Below are 15,620 nucleotides of genomic sequence, written 5' to 3' on the forward strand. Positions count from 1 at the left end.
CTTTTTCCAGCAGTTTTCCAACATCCTTCGTCAGTTTTAGATGATCGTGTATCTTCCGGGTGGGACTGTAGATTACAGCACTGCCCCGTTTTCTCAAGATTTTTCCTATACCGTCAGTAATACAACTAACGAAAAGTAGGAAAACTTTCGATTTCACAGCCACCTGTGCATCGCTTTGACTTTTTCCAAGGCAGTCTTAACGCACTTTTCATCTCAGCTGACGAGTAACCAGTCTTAAGCAATAGATTGGTGAGGTGTTTTAGCTCTTTGGCAAGCAGCTCTGTTCTGAAAATGTTTCATTTCTCTATCCGACAAAAGTTTTATGATGCCTCGCTATTGTAGTGGGTATCGGTTTGAATCCGGCTGTTTGTAACGATCTGTGTGCGTGAGTTTTCGGTAAACGGTGTCTCGTGAGCTACCACCTTCTTCCTTGAAAACTAGCACGTTAAGAAAATCTTCAGCCTCCCCTTCCCCAAGGCGAGCTAAATCTTCCAACGAATTCCATTGAAATGCTTGTGAAAATGAACTACCTCCTCTCTCCTATGCCTATGTATCACATACTGGAAACGTTCGGTTTTAACGGAAAATCCATCCATCGTTATTTTATTAACTGTGACATGCTCAACAATAGACGACAAAAGAATCTATGTTTCGAAATGATTTCTAATGATACAGATATTTTAATAGATCACGTGAGATGCTGAGAGCCGGCCGGAGTGGGCGAGCTGTTCTAGGCGTTACAGTCTGGAACCGCGCAACCGCTACGGTCGCAGGTTCGAATCCTGCCTCGGGCATGGATGTGTGTGATGTCCTTAGGTTAGTTAGGTTTAAGTAGTTCTAAGTTCTAGGGAACTGATGACCTAAGAAGTTAAGTCCCATAGTGCTCAGAGCCATAAAACCATTTTGAGATGCTGAGACAATGTTATGTACTGATATACGAGTACTTTTTGGAACAGTCAATGACGTGACCGAGTAAACGAACAGAGGAAAAGCATGACACACATTGGCGGCAGCTACATCCATATCTGGACTCCACAAGGCAACTTTCGGTGAGCGGTGGACAGTACTTTATGTGTCACTGTCAACCTCCTCCCCCCTCTCCCTCTTCTTCCTGTCCCACTTGTGAAGGCTTTCGTGAACAACAATTGAAAGGTGGCAATAGGAAACGTTCTAAGGTTATATTCCGTTTTTTTTTCTTTCCACAAAATGCGTTTTCCATGCTGTTGTGTTCTCGATACACTGGTCCACGTCCCTAGACTTATACCAAGTGGCAAATGATGGAGAAAGTCTTCCAAAAACGGGTTAGTAGATGGCGCATGGTCTTTGTGTCACTCTGTGCTTCCACCTGCACTTTCAAAATATAAAAGATACGAGAAATAGTTTTTGTTGACTAGAATTGTACTAGAAAAGTCCAAATACTGAACTGCTGCACTTATATTATCACAATTAAAACGTAGTGCCTCAGTATTAACGGCACTTTTAACATAAACATTCTTCCTGCTATTCTGTCGATACCGTGGCTGTGCACAGAATACCAGGTAATCCTTAGAAAGAAGAAAACAAAAACCACCTGCGGATAATGATATTTATTTACACAAAAGCGCCGTTACCGGTTTCAAACCGAGAGCTCCCTCTTCAGACGTTGTTGACATTTATTTTAGATTTGTTGTTGTTTACATTATTTGTTGGAATGAAACAGTCAACAACTAACGCAAACAACAAAGAATGTAATATATACGTGAATCTGTTGCTTTGAAACCGGTAACGGTGCTTTTTGTAAATAAATAGTATTATCAACAGTGGCTGATTCCTTTTTCTTCTTTACAAGAAACAGCTTGAATAACTTTCCTATTGGCCATTAGAACCAGTCAGTCCCCCTGTATAGTGCTTAGAACATTCTTAATAAAGTATTTATTTTCTATGTTGTGTTAGTATTCGGTGATCTGATGAGACTAAAATTTACGTAGTATGAGAATACCTTTTCAGTTTTTTAGATACAGATGTGTATAAACACAGGTACATTGTGTTTTCAGTCTGCTGACAGATATCAGATTTGGCACTTAGAAGGTTTTCCATTTCCATCTTCAACTGTTGGTAAGTCACGGTGTGAACTCAAATCCTCAAATCTTATCTTCGTGATCTTTCTCGAGGTATACAATTTGTGTTACACACTCCTAGAGGCTGCAGATGGGACTTAGTACATTTAGTTTTACCTAGGAACCCATATACGGAAACGTCATCAAACGACGCTAAGGAGCGTCAAATTTATAGGAGCCGAAGCCTGTAAATGTGTGTACATTCGGGCTGATTTCGTGATGATGTTACAAACTTTCTAGGGTGATGGAGAGTGGTAGTATGGATCAAAACAAGGAAAAAATGCCCAGTAAACAAGGGCTCCGAAATGCACACCTGAGGAATTATGAGCGCTTGTTCAGTAGAGCTGGTGTGTTTCACTGTAGTGAAGATGAACAAGTGCTTATAACTCTTCAGGTATTCATTTTAGAGCCCCTGTTTATTGGAATTTTTTTCCTTGTTTCGATCGATAGTACCATCTCTGAAAGTTGCCTACCCTAAAATATTAGCAGCAACAGTTGCAGTACATGTATTCCATTGTCAGAGGTGTCAGAGTGGTTTTCGTTCATAGTTTTGGACTCGTTCGTATCCGGTACAGGGACCCTTACCTCAAATTGATACCTTTATCCTTGTCCATCAGCCTAGCAAATCTGAAACATCATCATAGAAGCAGTCTGTATTTACATGCACTTTGACGCTGTGCAGGGTCGTTGGATTCCTACGTAAAACTTGAGCTACTAAGTCCCCTCTACAACCTCTAGAAGTGTGTAATATGAAATGTGAAACACCGTGTATTTAGGAGGAATCAGTATGTTGGTTGACTCTCCTACGAACGCACGGTCTCGCAACTTTAGCAATAAACCATACCGTGGTGAACCATGACAATACGGGACGTATAGTATGAGAGAAGTTTCGCTTACCATTCACCGACTTATCAAACGTACCTTCCTTTCTCCTAGAAGGACGCAGTAGGGTAGGAGGCGATGCAGTGTGACCTATAGCGCTAACAGGCGCTCGCGCGTGACACAGTGGCTGCGCTTGTTGTGCCGCCACCGCCCCCACCGCCCCCACCGCCACCTGCCCCTCTGCTGCAACCGCCCCCGCCCTCTCCCCTCGCCCCCGCTAATGGCAGACAGTCGCATCCCCCGCGCCTGCAGAGCTTCCGGCGGTGGACGCTGAGTTACGGCGATACGGGGCGGAGAGGGCCCGCTATCTGTTTGTTTGTTTGTTTGTGTGAGGCGCCTTACGGCCCGCCGATCCATAACTCAGGCCGCGATTGGCCGATACTCGCCGCCTTATCTAGACGGCTGGCGAGACGTATTCAATAAGCTGGAAGCTCGCCGCCTGCCGCACACGGCCGTTTCATTTGTTATCTTGTGCAGCCTGCGTACACTACAGAATTATTTATGATCATCGAAACCCATTGTCATGACTACTTGTTCATGTTCATCTACATGGTTACTCTGCAATTCACACTTACGTGCCTGGCAGAGGGTTCACTGAACCATTTTCATACTACTTCTCTATCATTCTACTCTCGAATGGCGCGTGGGAAAAAGGAACACCTAAATCTTTCCGTTCGAGCTCTGGTTTCTCTTATTTTAATAGACAGCATTTTTGCAGTATACACACCACCTTGAACCACAAATACACACAACAGTATACCTCCCCCACTTGAAGCAACTGTTTTCAAGATTTCAAATATTTGTAAAACACTGCTTCTATGCTCCATCAACGCTTATGGACGTGATCTTGGTCCTCAGTTCTCCTAGGGTCATTCCGATACTTTGTTGGATGGCCTCTATCTCCCTTCTACTCATTGAATATCTCTTCTTCCGAGCATTACAACTTTTTCAAGCGTATCATCCACTCTCATGGTAATGCTCAAATTACCTTAATTACATCTACGGTGTTTTTGCCTCCAATGTTACTTTTGGTTTTAGTTTTTCGATGACTGTTTGATTTTTCTCTCTTTCAATCAGTGAAATCCTAAGGATCTTTCTCTGGTTTTCTCACGTTCCACGTTTTTCATCGTCCACGTCTCACATCAGTACAAAACTAAGAGAAAGATTGAAGTTACCTCCATTTTTAGTTCAATCAGTAGAGACAGTTTCCCGTCCTTTAGCAACTTCCTTAATTTACTTGAGAAATGTCCGACACAAAAGTGTATTAATCTTTCTTTATCGTTACTACCAGTTTCAGTAAATGGCTTTGTTCATACAACTGTTCTACTAAAAATCACCCTTTGCTTCTATTTATATTTTACACTAAGCGTTTCTGGAAATTATTACCACGTTAAGTCGCATTTTTCTCTATGTACTGACCCAGTTCTTCGTAATGTTTTTAACGGTCTGCATCGTTCATCTTTACCTCAGTATATAAAAACACGAAATTTTAGTTTATTGTCGACATTTATGCATACTCAGTGGCGAAAATTGGAAGAACCTGCACTAACAGTTTCTGCTATTGTTCATTTGTGTTGATTCCCATACGTATTAAACGTCACACAATTTTCTGTGCACAATATACATCGAGAATAACAAACTCACGGAAAATTATGTGTGATATTTAATATGTGTGAGACGCTGCACAAATGGTCCACAAGAAAACGGTAACTAAAATTCTTGCAAATTTCGTCACTGACTGTGCATAAAAATCAATAATCAACTAAAATTGCGCGTTTTTATGTGTTGCAGTAAAGACAACAGAACAATATAGAACATTACACATCAAAATCCTTAGGGAAAATAGCGTAGTATACAGAGAAAAACACACTTGGAAATGGGAATAATTTCCAGACACGCGTCATGTAAAATTCAAATACAATATCGTGATTCATTAATGTTTTAAAAAATTTCATTTTGTTTTCCTAATTTTTCGAGCTTGGTTTTAATGTCTCCTTCACTGCCTGCTATACATTTTATAATATCCATGTATCTTAAGTTGTTGATCAAATGCTTCCCAATTTTAGTTCCAGTTTCCGTATCTGTTAAACTGCAGTTATTGTTTCGTATGCACCATACAAACAAACAGAGACAGTGTACAGGTTGTTCATAAATTAGTTATATAGAAGTAACCTATAACTGTGAAGAAAGGTACATAACTTATAGAAACGTTTGTTGCAGCACTGAATGGAGTGTATCGTCAAATTTTGTTTATAAGTATTGCCATTTGTATCACGACAAAGATCCCGTCTGTAATCACTTTTCTGCCAAATCCTATAAAGCAAGTCTTGAAGTGTGGTGGCAACTGCTTGTTGTCGCAGCACGTTGACGTTTCCGGAAGCACAGGAATACACACTCCATCTAGAATACAGCCCCATGTGCAGAAGTCCACTGGAGTTAAAGCATATGATCTTGGCAGCCATGGTATTGTTCCACCATCTGTAATCCGACGGCACGTTCCTAACAAGATAGGAGACAACTTCACCTTGATACTGTGGTGGCGCGTCATCTTGCTGGATAATAAATTCTCCATCCATATCCTGTTGTAATTTAGACGTTAGATAATGTTCAAGCATGTACTGGAACGATATGCCAGTTATAGTTGACTGGGCAAAAAAGAAAGGACCATAAATCTGGGTACAGGTTATAGTGCAAGAAATATTTACCTTAGGCAAAGCCCATCAATTTTCGATTACGTGACGTGGTTTCTGCCCACACCATATCCGAACATTATGCCGATTCACTTTACCGCAGGTGTGGAAGGTAGCTTCGTCTCTGAACACAATTTTATGAAGAAAATCATCTTCACTCTTAACATTCCCACGAAAACCTCAGCTCGTTTTTCTTTGTCACTTTCTCCTAAAGCTTTCCACAGTTTCAGTTATTGCGTCAGAAACTGCTGGCCGACCCTGACGCGGCAGCTTCGGTGAAAGGATTGTACCAGTTAATAACAGTTTGTCTTTCAGTCTAGAACTGTCTCTGAAGTGTAGTAGCGAAACCGTGAACAACACTGCACACGCTCTGTACCGTTATGAGACTCCCTGATACCTGCTGGATTTATTTATTTATTTATTTATTTAATCGTGTCTGAGCTACATCTGTAATTAATTAATACGCTATATATACTAGATTACAAATACAAGTAAATGATAGTTATTCATTCATATATATATATATATATATATATATATATATATACATTCATGATCTTCACATATTGTAAGTCGTCATTGTTGCCTAAAGCAAGGCTCATATCTCTCTCCAGTGTTCGGCACACTTCACTGCAGCGTCGTTGGCCAACCACAGGTCTTGGAAAGTGCATGGGGCCAACAAAGATGGACAGGTCAGCAGGTGTGTCATGGTTTGTTTTCCTTCACGTTGGCAGGGCTCTTCTTCGGCGTATCCCCACTTGATCAGGTTATCCTGTGATCTTCCCATTTGACATCTAAGTCTATTTAGGCTCTTCCAGACTCTCCATTCCAATTGTGATCCAGCAGGAAGTTTTTCTTTACTGTTCCAACTTTTCAGACTGCCTTTATCCAATTTCTGTTTCCACATTGATTCTCTAGTTGTAGACTGACTTTCGGTTAGTGGGCGTTCAACTTTTATGAAGTCTTTCCTAGATTTAAGTCTTGCCTCCGTTGGCTGATGTGCGTATAGGGGATGTCTTCTATCTTCGCACTGCCTGCTTCGTTCGGCCATCGCCAACGTTTGCCGTCTGATCTGTGGGGAGGGGGGGGGGGGCTATTCCAGAACACATATAGAGGAGATCACGGTTTGTAGGCTTCAGGCATCCCGTGATTAATCGACATGAGGCATTCAGTGCTGCGTCCAGCTTCTGAGCATGTGTCCATCTTCTCCAGACGGGGCATGCATATTCAGCTGGAGCAAAGCACAATGCCAGGGATGATGCACGTAGAATTTCAGGGTTTGCTCCCCAGTGTGAGTTGGTAAGTTTACGGATTATGCCGTTCCGTGTGTTGACTTTCGCTCTAGTTTTCTCTACGTGTTTCTTGTAAGACAATGTTCGATCTAACGTGACTCCAAGATAAACTGGGTTTGGGCAGTGTTGAAGTTTAACTGAGTTCCATTCCAATAGTAATTCCCTGTTTGCTTCCTTGTTGTTTAGATGAAATAAACAAGTCTGCGTCTCTGCTGGATTATGTCGAAGCTGGTTCCCGTTGTAATATTCAGTTAGTTCTTCTAAGACATCTGTTAGGTTTCTCTCAATCTGTTTGATTAATCTAGATTGGCATGCAATGGCTACATCATCAGCATAGATAAAGCTTCTTGTCGTCGGTCCAACTGGTTGGTCATTTGTATACAGATTAAAAAGTAGGGGGGACAAAACACTACCTTGTGGGAGCCAGTTCTTCTGGTTCCTCCAGCGACTTCTTTGTTCTTGAAATTCCACATAGTATCTTCTGTTGGAGATCAGTGATTTCACAACTTCAGTAAGGTGGTAGTTTCCCGTCATTTTGAAAATTTTTCCCAGGAAGATTTTGTGGTTTATCGTGTCGTAAGCTGCTGATAAGTCGACAAACACCACGCCAGTTTTTTCTCCCTTCTCTAAACCGTCCTGTATGTATTGTGTTAGGCAGAGGACCTGGCCAGTGCAAGATTTACCTGGTCTGAATCCTGCTTGTTGTGGAATGATTTGCCTTTCTAGTTGTGGTGCTATTTTATTCAAGATAAGACGTTCATATAGCTTGAAAGGGCAGCACAGCAGCGATATTGGACGATAGTTCTTAGCATCATCTCTTGGTTTACCTGGCTTTGGGATAGCTACTACCTTGGCCTTCAACAAAGAAGAGCCTCCCAGAAGATTGTACAACTACAGTCGGGCGTCCCCTGGGCAACGGTAAATACCGGCAGATCCTTCCACACACTGAGCTACGTCTAAAACGACATGTATTCAGAATACCTGCTGGAATAATTCATTCACACAGGCCACTAGCGGTAATTAACAGTGTACGTGACGTCGGGGAAAGTTTACCACCACTATAGTTTACACCACTATTTTTTTTAATTTATTCGAATTAATGGATGTCACAGAGGTTACCGCTGTACAGGTAATGTTGAATCGCTGACTAGATCCCGTCGCCAAGCTCTTGTTTTACGATGCGAGATTTTTTCGTCTCTGCTTGTCTGAGGTAACATACGTACAGCACGCCAATTTTGACTACTCTTATTGTTCTAATATGTAAACGTACTTACAGAAGTAGTAGGCATGGGCTTCGTGTCTATCTTGGCCACAATAATGCGTTCACTATTCCGTTTGTAGTAGCTTACCCGCACTCCTATTTTTTTATTCATTATAAAACCTACTCCTGCATTACCCCTATTTGATTTTGTATTTATAACCCCGTATTCACCTGACCAAAAGTCTTCCTTCTCCTGCCACCGAACTTCACTAATTCCCACTATATCTAACTTTAACCTATCCATTTCCCTTTTTAAATTTTCTAACCTGCCTGCCCGATTAAGGGATCTGACATTCCACGCTCCGATCCGTAGAACGCTAGTTTTCTTTCTCCTGATAACGGCGTCCTCTTGATGAAATGTATGATGAGATAAAAGAAATTATTCAGGTAGTGAAGGGAGACGAAAATTTAATAGTCATGGGTGACTGGAATTCGAGAGTAGGAAAAGGGAGAGAAAGAAACATAGTGGGTGAATATGGATTGGGGGAACGAAATGACAGAGGAAGCCGCCTGGTAGAATTTTGCACAGAGCATAAATTAATCATAGCTAACACTTGGTTCCAGAATCATAAAACAGAGTTGTATGCATGGAAGAATCCTGGAGATACTAGAAGGTATCAGATAGATTATACAGGGTGTTACAAAAAGGTACGGCCAAACTTTCAGGAAACAAGGAAACATTCCTCACATACAAATAAAGAAAAGATGTTATGTGGACATGTGTCCGGAAACGCTTAATTTCCATGTTGGAGCTCATTTTAGTTTCGTCAGTTTATACTGTACTTCCTCGATTCACCACCAGTTGGCCCAATTGAAGGAAGGTAATGTTGACTTCGGTTCTTGTGTTGACATGCGACTCATTGCTCCACAGTACTAGCATCAAGCACATCAGTACGTAGCATCAACAGGTTAGTGTTCATCACGAACGTGGTTTTGCAGTCAGTGCAATGTTTAAAAATGCGGACTTGGCAGATGCCCATTAGATGTATGGATTAGCACGGGGCAATAGCCGTGGCGCGGTACGTTTGTATCGAGACAGATTTCCAGAACGAAGGTGTCCCGACACGAAGACGTTCGAAGCAATTGATCGGCGTCTTAGGGAGCACGGAACATTCCAGCCTATGACTCGCGACTGGGGAAGACCTAGAACGACGAGGACACCTGCAATGGACGAGGCAATTCTTCGTGCAGTTGACGATAACCCTAATGTCAGCGTCAGAGAAGTTGCTGCTGTACAAGGTAACGTTGACCACGTCACTGTATGGAGAGTGCTACGGGAGAACCAGTTGTTTCCGTACCATGTACAGCGTCTGCAGGCACTATCAGCAGCTGATTGGCCTCCATGGGTACCCTCCTGCGAATGGTTCATCCAACAATGTGTCAATCCTCATTTCAGTGCAAATGTTCTCTTTACGGCTTCATTCCAACGTGATCAAATTGTAAATTTTCACAATCAACATGTGTGGGCTGACGAGAATCCGCACGCAATTGTGCAATCACGTCATCAACACAGATTTTCTGTGAACGTTTGGGCAGGCATTGTTGGTGATGTCTTGATTGAGCCCCATGTTCTTCTACCTACGCTCAATGGAGCACGTTATCATGATTTCATACGGGATATTCTACCTGTGCTGCTAGAACATGTGCCTTTACAAGTACGACACAACATTTGGTTCATGCAAGATGGAGCTCCTGCACATTTCAGTCGAAGTGTTCGTACGCTTCTCAACAACAGATTCGGCAGATTCGGTGACAGATGGATTGGTAGAGGCGGACCAATTCTATGGCCTCCACCATCTCCTGATCTCAACCCTCTTGACTTTCATTTATGGGGGCATTTGAAAGCTCTTGTCTACGAAACCCCGGTACCAAATGTAGAGTGTCTTCGTGCTCGTATTGTGGACGGCTGTGATACAATACGCCATTCTCCGGGGCTGCATCAGCGCATCAGGGATTCCATGCGACGGTGGGTGGATGCATGTATCCTCGCTAACGGAGGACATTTTGAACATTTCCTGTAACAAAGTGTTTGAAGTCACGCTGGTACGTTCTGTTGCTGTGTGTTTCCATTCCATGATTAATGTGATCTGAAGAGAAGTAATAAAATGAGCTCTAACAAGGGAATTAAGCATTTCCGGACACATGTCCACATAACATATTTTCTTTCTTTGTGTGTGAGGAATGTTTCCTGAAAGTTTGGCCGTACCTTTTTGTAACACCCTGTATAATGGTAAGACAGAGATTTAGGAACCAGGTTTTAAATTGTAAGGCATTTCCAGGGGCAGATGTGGACTCTGACCACAATCTATTGGTTATGACATGTAGATTAAAACTGAAGAAACTGCAAAAAGGTGGGAATTTAAGGAGATGGGACCTGGATGAACTGAAAGAACCAGAGGTTGTACAGAGTTTCAGAGAGAGCATAAAGGAATAATTGACAGGAATGAGGGAAAGAAATACAGTAGAAGAAGAATGGGTAGCTCTGAGGGATGAAGTAGTGAAGGCAGCAGAGGCTCAACTAGGTAAAAAGACGAGGGCTAGTAGAAATCCTTGGGTAACAGAAGAAATATTGAATTTAATTGATGAAAGGAGAAAATATAGAAACGCAGTAAATGAAAAAAGGAATATAAACGTCTCAAAAATGAGATCGACAAGAAGTGCGAAATGGCTAAGCAGGGATGGCTAGAGGACAAATGTAAGGATGTAGAGGCTTATCTCACTAGGGGTAAAATAGATACTGCCTACAGGAAAATTAAAGAGACCTTTGGAGAAAAGAGAGCCACTTGTATGAATATCAAGAGCTCAGATGGAAACCCAGTTGTAAGCAAAGGAGGGAAAGCACAAAGGTGGAAGGAGTATATAGAGGGACTATACAAGGGCGATGTACTTGAGGACAATATTATGGAAATGGAAGAGGATGTAGATCAAGATGAAATGGGAGATACGATACTGCGTGAAGAGTTTGACAGAGCACTGAAAGACCTGAGTAGAAACAAGGCTCCGGGAGTAGACAACATTCCATTGGAACTACTGACGGCCTTGGGAGACCCAGTCCTGACAAACCTCAACCATCTGGTAAGCAAGATGTATGAGCCAGGCGAAATACCCTCAGACTTCAAGTAGAATATAATAATTCCAATCCTAAAGAAAGCAGGTGTTGACACATGTGAAAATTACCGATCTATCAGTGTAATAAGTCATAGCGGCAAAATACTAACGCGAATTCTTTACAGACGAATGGAAAAACTGGTAGAAGCCGACCTCGGCGAAGATCAGTCTGGATTCCGCAGAAATGTTGGAACACGTGAGGCAATACTGACCCTACGGCTTATCTTAGAAAATAGATGAAAGAAAGGCAAACCTACGTTTCTAGCATTTGTAGACTTAGAGAAACCTTTTGACAATGTTGACTGGAATACTCTCTTTCAAATTCTAAAGGTGGCAAGGGTAAAATACAGGGAGCGAAAGGCTATTTACAATTTGTACAGAAACCAGATGGCAGTTATAAGAGTCGAGGGGCATGAGAGGGAAGCAGCGGTTGGGAAGGGAGTGGAGACAGGGTTGTAGCCTGTCCCCGATGTTATTCAATCTGTATATTGAGCAAGCAGTAAAGGAAACAAAAGAAAAGTTCGGAGGAGGTATTAAAGTCCATGGAGAAGAATTAAAAACGTTCAGGTTCCCCGATGACATTGTAATTCTGTCAGAGACAGCAAAGGACTTGGAAGAGCAGTTGAATGGAATGGATAGTGTCTTGAAAGGAGGGTATACGATGAACATCAACAAAAGCAAAATGAGGATAATGGAATGTAGTCGAATTAAGTCGGGTGACGCTGAGGGAATTAGATTAGGAAAAGAGACACTTAATGAAGTAAAGGAGTTTTGCTATTTGGGGAGCAACATAACTGATGATGGTCGAAGTAGGGAGGATATAAAATGTGGACTGGCAATAAAGCGTTTCTGAAGGAGAGAAATTTGTTAACATCGAGTATAGATTTAAGTGTCAGGAAGTTGTTTCTGGAAGTATTTGTATGGAGTGTAGCCATGTATGGAAGTGAAACATTGACGATAAATAGTTTGGACAAGAAGAGAATAGAAGCTTTCGAAATGTGGTGCTACAGAAGAATGCTGAAGATTAGATGTGTAGATCACATAACTAATGAGGAGGTCTTGAATAGAATTGGGGAGAAGAGGAGTTTGTGGAACATCTTGACTAGAAGAAGGGATCGGTTGATAGGACATGTTCTGAGGCATCAAGGGATCACCAATTTAGTATTGGAGGGCAGCGTGGAGGGTAAAAATCGTAGAGGGAGACCAAGAGATGAATACATCAAGGAGATTCAGAAGAATGTAGGTTGCAGTAAGTACTGGGAGATGAAGAAGCTGGCACAGGATAGAATAGCATGGAGAGCTGCATCAAACCAGTCTCAGGACTGAAGACAACAACAACAACAACAACAACAACAACTTACAGAAGTAGATTTGCGTTAAGAAATTGACTTAGGAACACGTCATTCTTGTAATGGTCATCAGAAAGAAGTTAAAAATTTCAGTTAGTAGATTATATAATTGTAGTTCACTTTAGTTCTCACCTGTGTGCGTCAGCTAATGTTCCGACCAGGAAAACAAAAGCTCATTGTGGTGATTTTCCGAATCTTTACATAAAGACACAACTGCCAGACCATCCCCACAGTATAACTTCCGTTGTGGTAAACAATGTGCCTGCGACACACACACGTTTATAGAGTAGTACCAACATCTACATATCACTTACTTACTATCTGAAAACTTTAATTGATATTCATTACTGTTCCTAGTATCATAAATAATATATATTATGAGAAACGGGGCACCACAGTATCAGCTGCACATCACAGTCAGCGGTACTGCGACTTCCTTAGTTTTGTAAAAGAACAGGACCGGTGAATCGTAATTTGCATCAATCTGCTAACTAACTAGTGCAAATCAGTTCCTAAAGTGAATGACGTTAGGTGTGTGTGGGTCCTTGCTTGGTGCTTAGCTGAACGGAGAATCATTCAGTGTTTCTGATGAACTGAAACGATTTCTTTGTTTTAGCGACAGTGATAATTGGTTTTGTGCCCTTCAATTAATTTGGCGATAGGAATACTGCGTCATTACCAATCTGTTGCTGTCATACACTGCAATAGTGTGTTAAATGTACGTAAACATTTATTTGGTTCAAATGGCTCTGAGCACTATGGGACTCAACTTCTGAGGTCACTAGTCCCCTAGAACTTAGAACTACTTAAACCTAACTAACCTAAGGACATCACACACATCCATGCCCGACGCAGGATTCGAACCTGCGACAGTAGCGGTCTCGCGGTTCCAGACTGCAGCGCCTAGAACGGCACGGCCACTCCGGCCGGCAAAAATGTATTTATCATGGTCTTCTGCTCTGGTGTGAAATGGCTTTTTATGAACGTTGTTAGCTGTTTATCAGAACGTGGCATTATTACCACTGAGTCTATATAATCATTGAGCAGGCTGTTAGATGTAAAACATGTGTAGGATAATTGCAAACATCAACTTGAATCTCCGAAATGGTGTCTCAGCTTGAAGATCTGGTTGCAAACCCGAGAAGAGTATAAAGGCATGTGCTGCTGTGGGGTGGAACTGAACTAGTTGTAAGTTCAGTTTATTAATATTATTTCAGTTACAAAATTATGACTTCTTCCAAATCTATGAAAGAATATTCTGTCTCTCTGAGTTCAGCCCCCTGATTTGCCAACGTACGATTACTTTGCGTATCTCAGAGATAGCTTTATATGAACCTTTGGTTGCAGTAAACAGCATTAATGTTAACTACACAAAAGCTACGATTAACTTATGTGCTTATTTTGGACTGCTTACCGGACAAGACAGAACTAAATTTAGTGAAAATAAATTCCTGAGTTTACGTGTTCCCTACGCTTTCCTGCTGCATTTGATATTTATGGTTGGTGGTGATGGTGGTTAGTGTTTAACGTCTCGTCGACAACGAGGTCATTAGAGATGGAGCGCAAGCTGGGGTTAGGGAAGGATTGGGAAGGAAATCGGCCGTGCCCTTTCAGAGGAACCATCCCGGCATTTGCCTGAAACGATTTAGGGAAATCACAGAAAACCTAAATCAGGATGGTTGGATACGGGATTGAACCGTCGTCCTCCCGAATGCGAGTCCAGTGTGCTAACCACTGCGCGACCTCGCTCGGTTTTATGGTTGGTTATGGCATTGGGTAATCCTCCGCTTTAGATACAATCACAGTCAAATATCAACTCAGTCAAATCAAATAGAGTGGATATGGTTACAATCTGACAATTTAAGGAGCGAAAATAAAAGTGCATACATTTCAAAGTTTAAAAAAGCCTAGTAATTATACAACCTTTCTTTCGTTCTTCCCATCTTTCTTATTGTCCTTTCTTTTCTTATTGGTTTCTGCCGAGGTCTTTTATAGTAAACTGGCCTCAGGGCCCTTCACATGCGTTCGAGAGTTCAGGCAATGGCAATTTCACACCTTGTGCATTCGCAATTCCAGCTGCTGCTGAGCAACTGTCAGCAGTTTACCATTTGAGACTAGTACCCTGTAACGTGATATTAAATCTTTCACCACACAAAATGTTACAGAAATGAATTAGCCAAACTTCGTTCATTTAGTGACATTGAATTCTAAATAGACGTTAAAAGTCCCACATTACGTGTAGTAAGAAAACAGGTGCTGACAAGTATGAATATAAGAGAATGGCTTTAACATGTCATAATCACAAAGTATTAACACGTATTATATACACAAGAGTGGAAATACTGGTAGAAGCAAACCTCGAGGAAGATCACTCGGGCACCCGGACGAATGGAAGACGCGAGATAATGCTGACCCTACGAATCCCGACAGAAGGTTGACTGAAGAAAGGAAAACCTATATTTATAGAATATGTATATTTACAAAAAAATTTGACATTGTTCTGTAGAATACACTCTGCAAAATGGTAGGGATAAAATACATGGAGCGAAATATTATCAACAACTTTTATAGGAAACTGACTGCAGATATAAGAGTCGAAAGACATGAAAGGGAAGTAGTACTTGAGAAGGGATACAGCGTTGTAGATTACTGCCAATGGTGTTCAGTCTTTACACTGAGCAAGAACGAAAGGAAACCAAGGAGAAGTTTGGAGAGAGAATTAAAATCCAGGGAGGAGAAATAAAAACTTTAACGTTTGTCGATGATACTCTAATTCCGTCAGAGTCAGCATACAACCTGGCAGACTAGTTGGAAAGGTGTTACAAAATGAACCATTCCTGCATTTGACTGAGGCGATTTAGGGAAATCACGAAAAACCAAATCTGGAAGGCTGAACGCGGATGTGAACCGTCGTCTTCCCAAATGCGAGTCCAATGTTCTAA

The sequence above is a fragment of the Schistocerca piceifrons genome, chromosome 5 (assembly GCF_021461385.2).
Source record: "Schistocerca piceifrons isolate TAMUIC-IGC-003096 chromosome 5, iqSchPice1.1, whole genome shotgun sequence".
In the NCBI taxonomy this organism is placed as follows: domain Eukaryota; kingdom Metazoa; phylum Arthropoda; class Insecta; order Orthoptera; family Acrididae; genus Schistocerca; species Schistocerca piceifrons.